This window comes from Moschus berezovskii, chromosome 22, assembly GCF_049115385.1.
Source record: "Moschus berezovskii isolate FMDL1 chromosome 22, NW_MosBer_1.0, whole genome shotgun sequence".
In the NCBI taxonomy this organism is placed as follows: domain Eukaryota; kingdom Metazoa; phylum Chordata; class Mammalia; order Artiodactyla; family Moschidae; genus Moschus; species Moschus berezovskii.
Genome location: NC_142481.1, coordinates 62,876,154 through 62,895,618, shown reverse-complemented (window position 1 = coordinate 62,895,618; position 19,465 = coordinate 62,876,154). Strand labels below are relative to the sequence as shown.

General features: G+C 56.1%; 1 long non-coding RNA gene across 1 annotated transcript in view; it reads right to left on the bottom strand.

The window, feature by feature from the left end:
• Positions 1 to 19,465, bottom strand: part of LOC129547288 (uncharacterized) — a 51,888-nt gene that overhangs the window by 11,383 nt on the left and 21,040 nt on the right. Inside the window, exon 2 of the long non-coding RNA XR_008684048.2 lies at positions 7,787 to 8,046. This is a non-coding gene — a long non-coding RNA (uncharacterized LOC129547288). The remainder of the gene's footprint in view (positions 1 to 7,786; positions 8,047 to 19,465) is intronic.

Genomic DNA, 19,465 nt, shown 5'->3' with positions numbered 1-19,465 from the left:
CATTCTCTGTTTGCATAAGAGGGCCACTCAGGTGCTCAAGACCAAATAGGCTTGAGGAATTTCTGTGTCCATCCAGAGAAAGTGAGATAGCTGGCCGACCCTCCCCTTTAAAAAGTGAGTTGTTCATCGCAGGCATCTGAGATGTGGTGGGGGAAGGGATCCGTCTCCCCAACTCACCAATGTAGAAACGGGGAAGTGACTTCCCCAAGGTCATGGAGCACCTCCCCTGGGGACTCCTGGCCCAGTGCTCCTCCCTGTGCCACAACGTGGAACATGGTGGATGTTTTCCTCTTCTATTGAAGTCACTAAAACAACTCAGCTATCAAAAATAACAGATGCAAGAAGAGGCGAGAAGATTACATGCAAAAAAGAGCAAAATTTGGTGATTGTCCAAAATTCTCTAGTTATTTGAAAAATAGTCCCGTCTGTAAAACCTCCCCATGCCTAATATGTTACCAAACATTTTTTAAAGTCACAGATCAAATTGTTTCTGATATCTTCAGGAGCTTCATGTCAAGACTGATGTTAATATTTCGTGAGAGACAGGCACAGTGGAACAAATGCAAAATCAATGCCATCTGTCTGCAGGAAACTACTCGAGATTCCAGACATCAGAGAAGCAAGCAGATTCAGGAGCAATGGCCCCATAGATGCAGGGAAAGATGGAAAGGGAAAAGATACATTTCTGGTCAAGAGAAATCCACCTTTGATGGTTAGAAACAAAATTAGTAAGACTAGGCCATTTCTGAATGATTCTTTCTTCTTTAAAATCCTTAGCCCAAACACAAATTTATAACACAATCAGTACACTTTGCAGCAGAGTGGCATGTGGTCAGACAGCAGGGGAGATTTCCTCAGTAAAGAGATGCGGAGTTCAGGAATAAGTCAACCGGTGAAGCTGATCAATGTGAATGCCCATTAGCCCAGGGATAGGGAACTGCACACAATGGCCTCTCAGGGCGCTTATAGTCCGCGTCTTCTCAGAAGCTTGGCCCAGCAGGTATAAAATCAGAAGCCAGCTCTGGGACATGGGGCAGAGGGGTTAGAAAGAGTGTGAGGTCTCACAGACTAACCAGAGAGCCAGCTGGGCTTGGGGAGTGGGCCAGGGGGCTCCAGGAGCCCAGGCTGCACAAGGCACTGCGACCCCTGGGTCAGCCGTCAGCAGGCTCTCCGAGCACATGGCACTCCTGGGGTGGGGTCCTTCCCTCAAGCATCCGTGACTCCCCATGGATGTGACCACTCTGACCCTGGAGCCCCTGAAGACATCAAAGCCTCTTGAATGAACTCCCTTCCAACCTGGCATTGTGGCCACTCAGGTACATCTTGTAACTCTGGTGACCCCACACCCCAGGCCTTCATGGGGACCTAACACGTGATGACAGCAAGATGTGTGTGAACGGAGCAGCAAGGGGAGGATGGGAAGTCAAGGGGGTTCTGGCTCATGGGTGACCTCGTCACAGCCATGGACCATCCAGCAGCCATGCCCTGAGAGGCTCCAAGGCCCCAGCATCCCTGCCTGTCAGCGACATTTGCTGACCGGACACACAGAGCATCCTCACACCTACTGGCCCCTCCTCCCTCGGCCCAGATCGGGGTCTCCTCTCCCAGACAGGGCTGAGAGGGTGCCGGGGAAGGTCAGCCAAAAGCTCCCCGTGACACCATTTCCTCCAACCACGCATCCTTCAGTGGCTGGAGGGGCCACACCTCTTGTCTCTGGCCCGTTTTCCACCTGACTTCCCTGAGGACTGCCTCGATCCTTGATTGGATTGACGCTCTTGGGCAGAGAGCTTCGGTGATAAAGGATGTTCCCCGAATGGCTGAACTGGAGCGACCTGCCAAGGGACAGGCTGTGCTGCTGCTGCTGCGGCCATTGGGGCTCCGTCAGCAGGGGCCTCGGGGGCCGCACAAGTGTCTTGCTGGAGGTTGATGGGACCCAGCGTGACGAGTGACAGGATCCCAGCCCAAGCCCAATGCAGCAGAGCGAAGATGTGTGGGCCCCACAGCAAACCCCGGGAGGGGTGCGGGTCTGGGGGCTCTCGGGGATGACCTGAATCCTCAAGACCCTGCTCCATCTGTCAGTCCGGCTCTTCTCAGGTGGGTGTAGGTCCACACAGCTGGCCACAGCAGCCACAGCCTCAGGGCCCCCTAAACCCCCGGCTTTCGCCGGGATGAGTGAGGGGAGTGGGGCTCTTCCCTTGGCTCCAGATTGAAAACTCCCCCTGACTTGCCCTCTTGGGGCTGCACGATGGAGTGGCAGGAGAGGGTCCCCCAAAGCGGAAGGTGCCATCCGAGCCAGTGAAGGACACCTATGGGGACCAGACTCCAGGGCACCCGAGGAACCACCCTGGCAAGAGCAGGCCCTGCGGGGCAGTCAGACAAGCCCTGCGACCTGATTCGGCTTCATCCCGGTCTGCGGGGTGACTGGCAGTGGTGGAGAGGAGGTAGCGGGGCTGCCCTCCCCAGATGTGGTCTGAACGAGGCCCTCAAAGCTTTGGGGTCCGTGAAACACAAACAGCTCGCTGAGTGTGTGTGTTTGCCAGCAAGGGCCACCTTGACGAAACATCACAGACTGGGGGGCAACAGACGTTTATTTTTTCACAACTTTGGAGGCCAGATATGCACGATCAAGCTGCAAGCAAAGTAGGTTTCACGCTGAGGCCTCTCCTGGCTTGCAGCAGCCACCTTCTGTGTGTGTGCTCAGACGGCCTTATCCTGTGCTGAGCGTGAGGAGAGAGACCGCTTGCCTCTTCGTAAAGGGACCCACCTGCCCTGTAGAATTTGGACTCCACCCTTTTGAAAGACCCTACCCCCGAAAGACCCTACCTCCAGATACAGTCATATTGGGCACTGGGAATTAGAGCTTCAACATATGGATTTAGGGGACCCAGTTGGCCCACAACAGCATACCAGCCACCGTGATGAGTAGGGACAGTGGAAGACGCCCGCAGGCAAAGTGTCCCTTACGCCCTTCGAGTCCAGGCACTGCCCCGCCCTGGCAGCAGGCTGAGGGCAGGCACACCTCCGGGCCCACAGGCACACAGGTTGTTCTCCACCCTCGCCAACACTCTGACTACCAGGAAGCAGGGCAGAGCCAGGGTTTACGCCCCAGTAATCCTGTTCGGGACTGGCTACATGGGACATGGTAGTGAGCAGGCTACTGTGGGCAGCCCGCTAGGAGACTGTAGATCATGTCAGAGCTGTCCTACCCAGAGGGTGTGCATCCATCAATGCCCACTCGTCACTGCTGAAGGCTGCCCCTGGGGCACCAGCTCCCCTGTATCTCCAGGCACATGCTCGCGGCTCAAGGGACAAGCAGCCAAGTACCCACAGCAAGAAGCTGCTGGTGAGCGGGCAACTGAGAGGCACAAGGGCACACAGACTGGTCCCTGCACTCCCTGTGCGGACGCCGCCACGGGGAGAGGGCAGGCGCGGGGCGGAGTCTCTGTGGACAAGCCCAGACCTCATGCAAAAATGACCCAAGGCCCCACGGACAGCTGGGCACCTCCCGGGGACTCCCATCTGCCACTGTGAGTGCGGGAAGTCGCGGACCCAAGTTGGCTGTCAGAAGCGACTCTTCCCCTCCTGGGTCTGTGCACATAGCCTGACTGGGACTCTGTCTACCAAGGTAAATCAAGTCAGATAATTCTCTTGTCTGTATCATAATTACTTTCTCCAGAGGAACACATTATAGCAAAATGTTGGGCTTTTTTTAAAAAAGAAACTCCATTTTCCTCACTAGTTTTATTTTGAATGGTGCTAGTTTTTAAATTGCAAGAGAGAAAACACACACAAAGGAGGTGACAATTTTCAACAGTCATGATTGTGAATAATGCTACTAATGGTTTCCACAATGGTTTAAATTCATTTATCTAAAAGCCAGACCCCAAACATCTACATTGAAGAATAAAAAAAAAAAAAATGACTTGGGCCATTTAGTGACTATCTTGTGCGTTCCACCAACCCTTCTCTGGAAAGTCATTCTGTACTGTACCCATTTTTCAGAATCATGAGGTATGCTGGGGCTCTTTAGCGGGACATGGAATAGTTTGGGGGAATAGTTTAAATTTAGACCCTCTGGCTCATGATGTAAATCAAGCATGAAGAGGGGCTTGGCTATTCCCTGCAAATGACCGTCCACTGACAAGAATATGAAATGCTCCAACACAAAATAATCAAATGGACAGCAAGCAGCGACCAGCTTGCTGTGGGCGCCTTTAAAAATAAGGCTCATTGTTCCCCAACTGTCTATTAATAGCTTGAAAAGACATCTGCTCCTAATTTAGTCTTCTCAAATCAAGAAATCTTCCCTTCACTTCCCTCCAGGGCCCGGATGAAATCAATCAAGCAACGAAATTTATCAAGCACCAGGCACATTCTGGCCCAGAGCTCAGAACCAAGCCTGCACCCTAACCCAAGCCACCCAAAAGCCACGTCTGCAGGAAACATGCACCCTTTCTCCAGCCTAACATCCTTCACCCTGCACATTCAAGCAGTGCAGAGACCACCAAGGGAGACCCCCGTGTTGGTGAGCCCCAGCCCCATCAGTACCCAAGAGCCGTCCGCTCCATCACCAGGGGTCGGCTGTTACACGAGATCCTGACTCCAAGCAAAGCTGGATTCCGTCAGTAACAGGCAGCTCTCTGCTTCTCAGGGCAACTCTTCTCATTCCTGAATATCTATGACTATTGGACACACCTAAAACCTTTCCCCACCCTGCAGGTATGATTCTGCTCTCAGGGGCCACAAATAGCAGGTCAGTTCTTCTTCCTACGATAGTCCTTCAGCTACTTGAGTGATGTCTGCCTGGTACCTGAGTAGCAGGGGGTTGTTATGGACCCAATGCCCAGACAGGACAACTGAGTCACAAAGCCACAGGGTGGTTCTGCTTCATTTGTGGGCAGCGCCCCGAGTGTCCGTGTGTCCCCCTCGCACACCCACTCCAGCTCTAGACCCGCAGCTCACCTCCCCTGCACAGCATGCTCACGTCTGCCCAGGGACGCTGCCAGCCCTTCTCTTCACACAGTGTGACTCCTCCAGTTCCCACATAGCTCATTTACATCTTTCAGGTCCCAGGTCCATAAGCAGCCTTCTCCAAGCTCCCTGCTAAAACGTACCCCACATCGTGCAGAGATACACCCTTCTTTTTAAATTCTATACATAGCAGTGAACACTATCTGCTCTATTTTTCTTCCTTTTTATTCACATGTTTATTATCTATCTCCCCCTCTAAACTGTAAGACCATGACTAAGCACAGGGTAAGAACTCCATGGAGAAGGCGACGGCACCCACTCCAGTGCTCTTGCCTGGAAAATCGCATGGGCGGAGGGGCCTGGTGGGCTGCAGCCCATGGGGTCACTAAGAGTCAGACACGACTGAGCAACTTCACTTTCACTTTTCACTTTCATGCATTGGAGAAGGAAATGGCAACCCACTCCAGCGTTCTTGCCTGGAGAATCCCATGGACGGGGGAGCCTGGTGGGCTGCCGTCTGTGGGGTCGCACAGAGTCAGACACGACTGAAGTGACTGAGCAGCAGCAGCAAGAACTCAATAAATGGTTGTCATCTGAATACAGAAAACAGCTTTCTAGGCAGAAGCAGCAGCAGCTGGAGCCAAGGCGCGCAGAGAAACCGTAGTGTCTACTGATCCTGTGCACGAGCTTTAGAAGAGGGAAGACTCACTTTAGCAAGCTGGATGGCCTTGGGCATCCTGAGCCTCAGCTTCTGCATCTGCAAAATGAGGACAAGAACGCAGACCTCCCGACACTGCGAGTGAGGCAGCGTTTGGGGAGCATTTAGCAGGAGGATGGGTTCGGAACAGACCACCCGCCTGTAGGACTATGGTGCGTGCTGGGGGCCGGGTGCCCAAGGAGCCATGCCCCCTGCAGGGGGACAAGGCGGGGCTGGCGGGCAGACGGGCAGCACAGTGCAGGAGCTGCCAGCCCGAGGGGCTGAGGGCAGAAGAGCAAGACATCAGGGCCACCACTGAAGCCCTGACAGGGAGCCAGCCCTGACCTGTCAGCTGTTCCCACCCTTCTCCTCCCACCCCTCGGAAGAGCCTGCTGAGGGCATCAGGCTCAGAGAAGGTGGCTAGAAGGACCGAGTCCCCAGCCGTTGCATCTCTGCTCATGGCCCCTGGTCGCACGGTGGCCCATGAGAAAGGAGCCTGGCCCAGTGTCAGCACCCCTTTCAGAAAGCTGACAGGCCTCCTCCTTGGCCAGTGTTGGCTCCCACGGGCAGGGCTGCAGGGAAAGCAGAGGCCCTGGAGAAATGGGCTCCCCGCGGGCTCCACTTCCAAGCTCCCAGCCTGAAGCCCCCCGCAGGGCCTGGGCCGGAGCCAGGGCGCTTCCGCGGGCCGCCAGCCCCCCGGGACACAGCCAGGATTGTCCAGCCCGCTCCAGGCGTCAGCCGCAGCTGAGGGGACAAGGCCCGGCTGTTCCTGCAGACAAGCGGGCAGCTCTCTTCACACATGACAAGGGAACCTGTGTCCCCGGGGGAGGAGACAAGCAGAGGGAAGGGGCCAGGCAGACCCAGGTGGGGCCGTAAACACCCCTCCCTGGGGTCCCCCATGCCCGGAGGGGAGCCAGGGAGGGGAGGGCAGCACGGGTCCTGAGAAGCCCCCAGCCTGCCACAAAAGGGGTCAGATAGCCTGACAGCAGGGCCGCAAGATGGGGCTGTGAGCGTACGCGCACGCAAGGGCTTCTAGAGATGAGCTCATTTATGCTGAGCTTCATTCAAGACAGCAGCAGCTTCTATTTAATGAGTAGGTTTTAATCAAGGATAAAGACCTGGACAGATCCTGCCAGGACTCTTCCAGGAGGAACTGACAGAACACTGTGTGCCAACCAGAGTGTAAAAATGAGGGTAACAGTCATGGAACTGAGGAGATTGGGGGTGCACCTCCTTCTAGGTGTGGCCGCACCAGAGACTCCAGCGATGCTGCAGGATCAGCTGTGTGTCAGCTCTGGCTCCCCCCGAGGGAGGTGCCTCTGGCCATCTTCACAGCCAGCCATTCTGGAGACCAGGAGCACTGCCTTCCCAGTGACCCTGACCAGACATCCCCCCATGACACAGACATGTCATTCAGCCAGGGTCTTGTGCGTCCCCAGACCTGTTCCCGGGCTAAGGAGGCAGAGCTCTGATTGGCAAGGCCTGAGTCACATTTCTACTTCTGAAACTGGGGAAAGAGGTCAGCTCCACTCAGCCAGTAAGGATGGGGTGTGCAGGAAGGGAAAACTGCAGACTTTTCCCTTTAAACATCAGCCATCGGCTATAAATGTGAACAGCATGCCGTATCACCCTCCCCACATGGAGCGGGAGGGGTTGGGGGTACAACCTGCAAGAATCGAGAGAATGAGGCTAACATGCAGAGGAAAAGCTCAGAGGAAACAGACCAGAGTCCTAACAAATTCATTTGAGTCCCTGGATCAAGCTCTGCCTGAAACTCACTCCAGATACATGAGCAAATAGATTTGTTGTTTGTTTGTGTTAAGTAGTGTGAATTGTTTTTCTGTCACTTACACCCAAAATGAAAGCACATGTAAATGCCTTAACATCTCTCCCACCTAGACGGTGAGTTCCAAGAGATCTGAAACCATATCTTTTCTATCTCTGGATACCTACCACCCGGCACAGGGTTTGACATGGAATAGGTACTTAAAGAGTACTTGTTAAATGAATGAGCAAATGTTACTAATGATAATGAAATTTCTCACTGTCCTCTGCAAACTCTCAGATTTTGTGGAACATGTTCATCGGCCTCATTGCACCTGAACATACAGTACCTACCGCAGTCCCCACAGCATCTGTCAGCTCCACTCAGCCGGTGGGGCAGCTGGCCTGGCCCCGTTCTACAGGAAGAATGCAGGCTGAGGATATCGCCCAGCCTTCCTCAGGGACGGTCATCTGTCGGGTGCTGATTCAGCCATATTGGAGAGGCCCGCTCACATCACTAGAGAGCCACCTTTTGGACAGTTAGTGTCTGGGCCTCCTCAGAGGGCATCCCCTCTCCAGGGTCTCCCTGCAGAGCCGCTGAGCACGTGGGACTCCTGTGAAGCAAGGCAGGCAAAGCCTCAGACATATTTAAGAGCGAATTGGAAGTCGTTAGCTCCCATTTTAATTTAACAAGCCCAATTTTATAAATAAGAGTGAATTTTCCCAGGCTATTATTTCTAATTATGCATTTACATCAATTCACATTATGCGGTTGATGAAATGTTAATACCAAAGGCAATTTTCTGCTGACGGGCAGCATGGAGAAGAGCTTTCTTCACATTACGAGTCAATATTTTTGGAAATAATTACCAAGTTGCTCACGAAAGTTTGCACTGACTAACGCAGTTGCTGCGTCTACGTAGCCCCCGACTGGTGAGATTAAGAGGGAAATCCCCTGACAGGGAGCGGGGAGGGCGGCGGGAGGAGACTGAGGACTCAGGGAGCTGAGCCAGGAACCCGGAGCGGCTCCAAGTGCTGGCCGTTGCTGGCGACCAGGTTCCCTCAGCTCCACTCGGAGAAGGAAACGGCAGCCCACTCCAGGACCCTTGCCTAGAAAATTCCATAGATGGAGGAGCCTGGTAGGCCACAGTCCATGGGATCGCAAAGAGTCGGACACACTCCACTGGTTCACTGGTTCAGCTCCACCACATACCAGACTAAAGGGCTCCAGGACACGGCTTTTCATCTACATCATGGGAATGATCACAGCAACTCCCACGGGATGATAATGCATCTGTGCCTTGATTCATTTACTCGTCCAGGAGGAATCCACTGGAGATCTACTCAGTACTGGTACTCGGTAAATGGTAAGGATGCTTATGAGGAGAAGAAGGAAACTCTCCGGACTTCCTAACGGAGCAGGCTGGAGGTGCCTCTCACCCTAAGTGACAATACGGGACTGGTGGAGCCCTGCAAGAAAGCCAGAGGACCAACACTCAGGACCCCGCAAGTTCATACAGCTTCCTGCAGAACAGAGGCAAGCACTGGGCTCCAGGGCTGCAGGGGGCCTCAGCGTGGCCCGGGGGCGGCGGGCCAGCTACTGAGACAGAGACGACCACCAGGACCACCCCAGACCAAGCTCGCGGAGGGAACACACAAGCCTCAGGCGGACATCCTCCAAGTCCTCTGTGGCATCTATACGGAAGCCCATGCAGACAAAGGACCACTTCCATCTGAGCCAGAGAAGCGACCCTGGGACTAAGTTGTGAGGAGTCCAACTCAGCAGCGTGAGAAAGATGACCAGCGACAAGGAGACTGGGGGGGTGTGGCCAGGGTAGTCGGGGGGAAGCTGAGAGAGGGCATCGCAAGAGCCAAGGGAGCAAGCGCTTCGGGAGAGGAGCACGCCCAGCTCTGCCTACGTGTCCAGGTAAGGACTAGACAGCACTCCCGAGGCTGGAGAAGTCGGGCGCACTGAGGTGTCAGTGCAGGAGTGGTGGCGGTGAAGGAACAGGGTGGAGCGTGCTGAGAAGGGCCGGGCGACAGGGCCAACGCGGACCATCCCAAGGCCACCGCTTCCCAACCTCAGCACCGCCCCCGGCGATCTCTGGGCTCAGACATGGCAGCGCAGCACAGATGAGAGACCCTGGGAACCGAAAAGAGAAGAAGAGAGCCAGGTTCCAGGATCACACTCTCACCTCAACTTAAAATAGAAAACGCAGAGGAGTCTGAAAAGCCCAGCAGAGCTGCACCTCACGGAGACCTGCGGCCTCACCAGTGCCCGCGCCACGGGTCCAGGGTGCGGCCCATCCTGGGTCAGCGTCTGCACAGCTGCAGAGAGTGGCGGGGCCACCCCAGCGTCCCGCCTCCGGGGCCAGGCTGGGGCTGCTGACGCCGGACACTGGGCCTGGAGCCAGCGTTAGCCTGCAGACCCCACAGCGTGTGTTTCTATAGTGAAACCAACATTTAAAAATTAGATTTCTCGTAAAATCCTGGGTTTCCTGCTTCATCTGAGATGGAAACACCAGGCCTCTCAGGGTCTGCACCAAGCCATGCCCCCCGGGCGGGGTGTGACGGGGCTGCTCTGTCCCCTGCCCCCCAGCACCTCGGAGACCAGCCCACATGCCTGCGAGTCCACACGCGGGACCCTGGGCCTCCGAGAGAGAGCTGGGGCTCAGCACACGGGGAGAGGGTACACCACGCTGTGCGGGCAGGGGGCCTCCTCTGGCCCCCACCCAGAGCAGCCAGGCAGAAGACGGGACAGCCCAGAGGAAGGGGAGGCGGTGACACGGGCTCAGACCCACAATCCCAGGAGAGCGCAGGGCCGCTGAAGAGAGGACTGGAGAGGAGCAGGAGGAGCGCTGAGGGAAGGCGGGGGAGCGGGGACGAGGAGCACAGGGTCTCCAGCTGCCTGCCCACCAGCCCCCGTTCACAACGCGCCTTCCTGCCTGTGTGTGCACACCATTTACACACACCTACGCCATCTGCTCACACCAGCTGTCACTCATCCAAATACCGCCTGCGCATACACACGGAGGTCATGATGTCTGTGCACAAGCATCCCCCACACACACAAGCACGCTCAGCACACGCCCACCACCCATGTTCTGAGGGTGCAGCCTGGGACTCCAGTCCCTGGAGGCGGGGCCTGGCAGAGACTTGTGAGCTGAGGGGCTCCAAGACAGGACAGGGCGTGCATGAGCGATAGGGCCGGCCCCCAGAAGGTGGGCCTGGGCGGCTGCCCCCCAACCTGGAGGCGGGACTGCAGGAGGTGCGGGGAGAGCCACGACCCTCTATCACCACCCGGTTACCCCAGGTGCACCCTGCCACTCTCTCGTATTACGGGGCACCTGCAGCTGTCACCGTTCACAGCTGCACCAGCCCCTCAAACTGGCCACCCTGCTCTCCCTCCCCCTCAGCCTGGCGGGCTCTGGAAGCCACAGCTGCTGCAGGAGCCCTCCGCCTTAGAGAAGGCCCATGCCAACAAGGTGCCTGCGCACTTGCCCAGAAGCCCCAGGCAGGGCCATGCACACAGTAGGCATTCACTCAAGGCTTGCCAAGCCATCTCTCTTTAAGCACCATGGGACAGGATGATACCCTGACAAAAGTTCTCGTCCCCGTGCTCCACCCCAGAACGAGCAGGACTCAGGAGGACGGGGCCAAGGTGCGGGGCACAGGCCCAACAGACTCCACATCAGAGATCTCCCCAACTCAGGCCTCTTCCCAGAGAACCTCATTTTCTCCAGTTTTGCCTTTTTTGGAAAAAAAATGACATTTTGAATCATTATTGTGAAAAATTAATTTAGGCCTGAAGCATCAAAGACATTTTGCAAACACAACTAAGGCATCTGTGTGTGGCCACTGCTTGAGCTGAAAACCCCCAGGGACCTTGGCCAGCCATCGGGGTCCCCACGGGGAGAAGCGGCCGCACCCACCCGAAACTGCTCTCCTGAAGCATGGCCTGATTCCAGGGCCCCGGGACAGGAGAGTAATCACACGGGTGCAAGGGCACGGCAGCCGCCGGCTTCCAAGGCAGGGTGACCTTTTGTCAACTCCGGACAGGAACACAAATCTCCCTACCATCACACTGGATCGGCCTTGATTGGATCAAAATCCCATCGGAAAACAGGGAGGAGGAAAGGCAATAAAACCTCCAGAATTGATATTAAACCACTGACATTTCACAAACCGAGCGGCACTGGCAGCTGCCAGTCTAACAGCAGGAGGAACTCTGAAGGGGCAAGTCAGGCATGAAGGTCACGGCAGCGCGGAGCCTCTCTCAGGCCCAGGCATCAGCACCGAGGGGCCGAGGCCCAGACGGCGGGGTGGAGCAAGCCCCTGCCTGGCAGAGCTGCCCCTGTGAACCCTGCCCGCATGCCTGCCCAGTGCCCCCAAGTAGGGGCCACCAGGGGACCTCAGAGCCTCCCAGACTAGACGCTCTGAGGCTCTGAAGCCAAAGGTGACACTGCACTCAGAACCTGTGCCTGGGCCCTACTGAACCTATTATAGCCTCACATGGGGATGGGCCCCCATCCAGTGTTAAACTGGGAGAGACAAGAGGTCCTTCGAAAACAGCCTGGGACTAAAACTCTCCGGAAGCCTCCTATAGACCACAGCACCTCCCACTGTCCCCAAGGCCCCCATACAGATGCTCTGGGCAGAAAGTTCCAGGTGGTGGCCAAGAAAGATGTGGAAGGATGCCACAACCTTAGAGGCCTAGAAACAGAGCCCAGCTGGCACTTCCTGAGCGGCTCCTGAAACCCAGAACTGCAGAGGACGTGGGACCATAATCATCATGAATCCCCAACCATGACAGTTCACAAAGCTACACAGTCCAGAAGGTGGGGATCCCAGTGCGCTCTGACGGGGCAGCTGAGGCTTAGTTCGGCATAGCAGAGAAACAGCCACAGTTCCTAGCTTTGACCATCCCGTCGCTGCCTCCACTGTGCCCTGAGCTCTGCACTCTGAGTCCACCTGAACTCCCTGACCACGCGATGCTGACTCTTCAGAAGGCTGGCTGGTCAAAGACACTGGAAGGGCACCAGAGATGCCTCTGGTCCCCACCAGCATCTCCAGGGGAACCATCACACATCTTGCCAAGGGGGAGACCCCCATAGGTCTGGAACAAGCACTGGAGCCACAGCCCTGACTCTCCAGCCAGCCCCTGGTCATTATTAGCCAGCTCCGTGTTTTCTAATCACCATCCTCACCATTAAGGTGAAGGACACTCATGCGAAAATAACAGAGTTTTATCTCAAGCAGATTGATCTACTCAGATCCTTCTGCCTGAGCCCCTTAATTCTCCATAAAGTCAAAACAATTTTTGGTTAAGTATACAGTCTGTCCTCTACTAAATTAAACTAATAAGATCCAGTGGGAAATAAAACCCCAAGTGTATTGAGAAAATTAAAAAATACACAACTGTCCATGCATCTATAAGATTTACTCTGGCAAATAATTGTGAACTTAACACACACAGAGACTATAATGAAATCATGAGAGGACACAGAACACCACTTATCACTTCCCCCTAATAACACCATGCTTCCCAAATGCCCAGGCTCAAGGAGAGCCAGTCCACACCCTGAAAGTTCCCATCCCACATTGTCACGTTACCAAAGGCAGCTAGGCACGTACTTTAAAATATGAGCTGCTGCTGTTAGTACTACGCCCAGGTGCTGAGTGATCTGCTGTAAACACTTTGTCTTAGAATCAATCCTCCCATTCACCCTCTGCAGTCAGCAAAGCTGGTATACCCTTTTTACAGATGGGAAAGCCGAGTTCCAAGAGGTCAAAGCAAGACCAGGACCTGAACCAAAGCGCTCCTGACTCCATAGCCCTGGATGCCACCTGGCTCTGCTTTGCTTAGTTTTGCATCTGACTTACTTTCCCATCGAGCAATGGGTAGCGCAGGTCACTGGGAAGGATCTTGCTCTCATGCTGCTCATCAGAGATGGTGTCGAGAGTCCCCTAAGCCTGCCCACCAACTCTGGCCTAGGATCACATGCATCGATCTCAGTGGAAGGTGGAAGAGAGACAGCAGAGAGGGCAGGAATGAGAACCCACATTGCAACTGGGGAACCTGAGGCTCACGGTCCCTCCCAACCAGGCCCAGAGGTCCAGGGGTCCCAGCAGGTCAGGGCCGCAGGAAGACAGGGTGAGGCACTTAGCTGGGGATTCAGGCGCCGTGAGGTTCACCTGACACCCGCACACTTTGGGGCAGGTGTGGTGCTGTTTGGCAGAGCCAGCCACCAAGTGCAGAGGCACAGGAGAGGACAGGGGCAGGCGCGCGCTCGCCAAAAGGCCTCTCCGTGGAGCCGCGTCCAGACAAGGAGCCATCTGCGGCCTTGCGCGTGCTCCCAGGCTCCAGACCCTTCTCTGAGAACTCGCTTCCCTTCCCCCACCCCAGCCCACGCTGCCTTCAGGGTCGGGCCTCGTCCTTGTCCCCCCAAGCCCAGAGCATTAGCCCGTCCTCCCCTCACCTCTCCCTGCTGACTCTGTCTCTCTGGACCCCTCTCTGTCCCCAGATGCGCGCCCCCCGCACCGCAGGCGTTTCTTACCGGGCTAGGTCCCCAGAACCCGGCCCCGGCCACTCCCCTGCACATTCGGGAACCTTCAGAGGTGGGGTCCACCTCTCTGCCGGGGTGGGGGGGCTCACTCTGGGCTGGATCTACACTCATTGGCTCTGAGCCCCACTCTTCTGGGCACGGAAACCCTTACTGTGGCTCCAAAGCCCCCTGTGCCCCTACCTGTCGCCCTCCAGGCCACCTGAGCCCCTCACTCACACCCCCTGCCCTCTACCCTCAGGCCCCTGACCTTGGCCTTGGCACAGGCTGTGCCTTCAGGCCCCCAGGACCCTTCCCCTCCCGGCCTTTGCCTGGCTGATGCTTCACATCTTCCACCACCACAAGGACCACCGTGATGTGTGTCTGTGGAGGGGGTGTATGTGACACATCTCTGGCTGAGCTGATCAGGCTCAACTTGTGTTTCCTCTTGTGGGTGCATCTCTGCTCCCTTCTGGGCTGAACTGAAGCTTCTCTGTAGGCAGGTGCTGTGAGCACCCCAGCGTGGTGCCCGCAGATACGTGCCAGTGAGATGCATGATGAGGTCCTCAAGACGTGTTGGCTGAATGAATGTTTGAGGTGACACAGGCTCTGTCTGGAGTCTGTCCCCCTTAGTCCATCTCTCCGGGCAGTCCCCAGCCTCAGCAGTCCTGTCTCTGATGAGCAGACTACTGGCCCCAGGCTCCAGGGACCCAGCGTGAGGACACTGATCTGACACAGATGGACCAGACCTGCGGGCCTCACAGCTTGGGGTCTCCTACTGCTGCGGGCCCAGTGCAGGCGGACTACAAGCCAGGCCCACTCTGTAGCATGCACATGAGCAAGGGCCAGCTCAGCTCCCCAGGAGGCCTGCGAAAACATCAGGCCCTCCCTTGCATCTATGCCAGTCAGGGGCTCAAGCCCCAGGGTCTTCTTCCTGGGATGCAGGGCAGAGGAGGGCAACAGGAGCCGCCATGTGAGCTTCTCCACACACCAGCCCCACATCACAGGCACTCGGTCCCCCATCACCCGGGACAGAGACCCCTGGGCACAGGGAGGGCCCACCTCTGCTGCCCACACTGCCCTCCACCCGACGCAGCTGGCCGGAGCTGTGCCCTCAGGGGGCGTCCCGTGGGGCTAGACTTCTGGGCTTTATCCCCAGACACTAGTGGCAAGTCAATGACTAAACCAGCCAAAAATTAAAGTCCCTGTAAATCCGATCTTTTCCTTTAAGCTGTTGGGTACACAGAGTGTGGCCAGGATTATTGATAGAAAAGTTTATGGATGGGCTGCATCTTAAAATGAAAACACATTACCCAAAATCAATGTTGCTGGATGTGGTTCAGGGAGGACAGGAAAGGTCAGCGGAAACAAGAATACCGAAACCAAAACTCCAAGAGGACGTGAACCTTAAAGCAAATTTTGAAAGTGAGTTCCAGGAAAAACATTTACGTAGGGCTATAATTTAAGGGTGCTTTCATGAGAGGCTGGGCAGTCTTTCTAAATAGCATTTTTGAAGCATCTTTGAGAGTCCAGTGAGTTCATCCACAAAATGGTATTGACAAGTGCTGCATAACCCAACTTGCAGCCCAATCAGAACAGCACGTGCTGGTGGTGGGCATGAGTTAGAGACCTGTGGATGGGCACAAGCAAGCCCCCAGGCAGAGTCGGACCGGCGGGTCAGGCAGGTTGAGCACCTATTGGTCACATTACAGGAGCACTCATCTCCAGACGCCTGTACACAGTGATCCTGCAGGCATTTCAGAGCCTGTGGACACAGAGAGGAAGGAAAAAACCTGGAAGCCAAAAGGGCGGCTGTCACTGCCTACTGATGAGCACTCGGGACTGGCCATGCACTGGTTCTGAAATGCTCTGACAGGTCCATCCACAGGAAAGCAGTTTCATCTCACGTGGCCAACGCTCTCCCTAAACAGGGCATCTTTGTGGAAGCCCAAGGGACATTGGCAGCTGGCAGGGCTGAGGAGCTCTGGTCCCCAGAGAGCAGTTTTCCTTTGGGGAAGCAACATACACACTTTGTCACAGATGCCTTCTTTAGAGCTTCCAACGGAGACCGTGGCCCACCACAACTCAGGGAGAAGGGACTGGCTTCCCTGCAGGAGGGGGCCCGGCCAGGCTTCGGCCAGGACGGTGGGGGCTGCTGTCTGGCAAAGGCTAGATCAAAGAGACTGAAGGCTATGACCTGCCCACCAGGGAAGCCCCAGGAAAGGAGCAACCGCGCCCTCTGGACACTCCTGACAGGGTTCCCAGTTCCTACAGCCACAGAGCCCTAGGCACGGGTCAGACCCAGCCCGGAGGTAAAGACACAGAGAAGAAAGATGCAGCTGCAGCCTCAGTCTAGGAAACAGGAGGGGAGAGCAGACCCTCTCAGCATGGAGCTGCAAAGCGGCCTCGTCAGGGGCCGCCAGTCAAGGGCAGAGAAGACTTGCTGTCTACACCAACTCCAGGTACAGGGACCACAGTTTCATCTGGGGTGGGGCTGTTTGAGTTAAAATTAGGACCTCAGAGGAAGACAGACCTGGTTTAAGCCTTACTTGCCTGTGTGACTGTGGGCTAGTTCCTCAAACTCTCTGAGCTCCAGTACCACACTTCTGCTGCTGCTGCTGCTAAGTCACTTCAGTCGTGTCCGACTCTGTGTGACCCCATAGACGGAAGCCCACCAGGCTCCCCTGTCCCTGGGATTCTCCAGGCAAGAACACTGGAGTGGGTTGCCATTTCCTTCTCCAATGTGTGAAAGTGAAAGTGAAGTCGCTCAGTCGTGTCCGACCCTTAGCGACCCCACGGACTGCAGCCTACCAGGCTCCTCCAACCATGGGATTTTCTAGGCAATAGTACTGGAGTGGCTTGCCATTGCCTTCTCCGACCACACCTCTAAGATGGGTAAAATCAGTCCACCACACAGGAGTATGTACCCACCATTATAGGGGTTAAATAAGCCCATTCATTCACTCCGCAAATATTTATTGAGCACTGACGGTATGTCAGACCCTGTTCTAGGTACTGGAGATACATCAATGAGTGTAGACTCTACAGATCTCTGTGCCATTATAAATAAGGATATTGGATCATGTGTTGGAAAGAAGTTGGCACTAAAGAAAGGAGAAAAAGAGGCCCAAAGTCAGGGACTGGGAGTGCTGGAGGTAGGGACAGAGGAGTGAAGACTGCATATTAAAACTGTGACCCCAGTGGGCCTCACTGAGATGTGACTGCTTAACAAAAATCAAAAGAACCAGGTAACTGAGGAAGGAGTATTTCAGCCAGACAAAACACCTGGTGCAAAGGCCCTAGGGTGGGAGAACACCCTGTGGGAGGCATTGTAGGAAGGAGGCCATTGTGGCTAGAGGATTCTGACCAAGAAAAAGACAGGAAGCAAGAGATGAGGACCGAGCAGGTGGAGGAGGAGGGCAGATGGTTTGACACTGCCAGTCATTGCAAGGTCACTGATGTTTGTCCTGAATGAAAAGGGAGCCACTGCAGGGCTTTGAGCAGAGGAAGAGTAATCTGATTTCTGTTTGAGAAGGACTGCTCGGTTGTCATGTTGACAACTAATGCATGGAGAGTGCCTGGTACATGAAGAGTATGTAAAATGTATAGCTATTATTCTTATTAGTAGTAACACTGATTTGTGCTGTGGGAAAGAAATACCTTACCCCCACAAGGTGGCACAGGTTTAGAAGATTCACCAACCTTAAAGGTAAGCAAGGCATAACTTCCTCTAGCTGCAGGAATCCTCCCCGTGTGCATCCCTGATCACTGGCCCTCCACCTCGATATGGTATCAGGACAGGAGACTGCTGCATCTCTGGGCAGGCCACTGCACAGTAGGCTAGCTCCTGCCATCATAACCCTGCTTGGAATCAGCCCCCAAATGAATCTGGTTTCCCAGAATCCCACCAGCATCCTGAGCCTGTGCAACATAGTGCAAGTCTGCCCCCTCCCTTCGGAAGCTGAGGACAGCAATGGGCCTGGCAGGGTTTTATACTCAGTGATCCAAGGCTGGTTTTCAAAGGAAGGTGGAATTATTAACGGAAAGCTCCCAGGGGGTGGGGGCTTGAAAGGACAGAAAGCAGCTGGCAACTGCCTCTCTGGGGCCCCTGGAGAGAAACTGTAGGAAGAAGAGGAAGGCCCTGAGACATCCCTCCCTTCCTGGCCAGAGACCTTGGCCAACAAGGGCCCAACAGATGAGCAACAGTGGCCTGAGGACGCAGGAGTAACTCCTCGGCCACAGATCAGATGCTGAAACTCAGGCCTAGGAGGGGGTAGATGGACCTGCCCAGGGCACCCAGCTGGCAAAGACGTAGCTTAGAAAGTGACTGCAGCTTCCTGAACTAAAGTCAGCTGCTGGGAAGTGTTTGCCCAGTCGTATTCTGTCTCCTAGGTTCTTGAGGGACCCTCTGGTGGAGCCTCCAGAGAGGTTGGGGAATAGGGACAGCAGTCACGTGAATCCACAGGGCTCCTCTCATCTCGACCTCAGGTCAAAGCTAAGAGTTTAGGGATCGCGGGTGGAGACAGGGACTCTGCAATCGCTGCCTGGTTTCCCCTGGTGAAGGCAAAAGACGCCAAGCGCAGGCGTGGGACTCGCCCCGACAACTGCGTGTCGGTCCAAACCACAAGCGCGCCCCATGCTTCCCCTCGGGGACCAGACTGCTCTCCCGCAGAGGGCTGAGGACGGAGGAGGCTCTGAGCGAAAGCTTTGAGAGGTCCAGGGTTTCGGGGGATGCGAAGCCAGGGATGGGCTTCGAAACTGCCCTTTGCCTCCTTCCTCTTGGGGATCCCCCCCGGCACCGGGTAAAGAGAGGGCTGCGACCCATGAAGAACAAGGGGGAACGCAGGGCCACGATCGAGATGCACGAACCCCACCCCGCTCGGAGCCCTCCTGGGCCTGGAGTCCTGCCGGGCGCTCCGCAGCCACCCCGCCCCACCCCGCCTCCGCCGTCACTCACTGCCGCCGCTCCGGCTCGCTCTTGCGCTCTCGGCGCCTCGGGCACCTGCTCGCCCCGCTCCGAGCCCTCACTTCTCGCTCGCGCGCTGCAGACTCCGGCGTGGCCGCCCGCCCGCACCGGCCCCGGCCCCGGCCCCGGGCCCGCGGCGCCCACCCTGCCGCGCCCCAGCCCGCCACGGCCTGGGCCGGGGACAAAGAGCGGGCCAGTATTTTGTCCAAACCGGGGTAAGTTGAGGGCGGGGGTCTGCGGAGAGGGCCTCGGGCCCCGCGGAGCACAGGGAGGCTAAGCGGCCGTCTCGGGCGACGGAGACGGAAAAGAAACAAGGGAGAGTTGGGGTGGGAAGACCCCCAGCCCAAGCGGGGCGGGGCGGGGCGGGGCTGCGCTCCAGCCGGAGACTGGCGGTCCCTCCGGGCGGCCGGGCGGGGCGGGGGCAGCGCTCCGGGGCGGGGGCGGCGCCGGCTGTGGCAGAGACCAGAAGGGGAGAGAAGACTGGAGGGAGGGGCGGGAGGGCGCGGGTGCTGCGGCGCTGGAGGC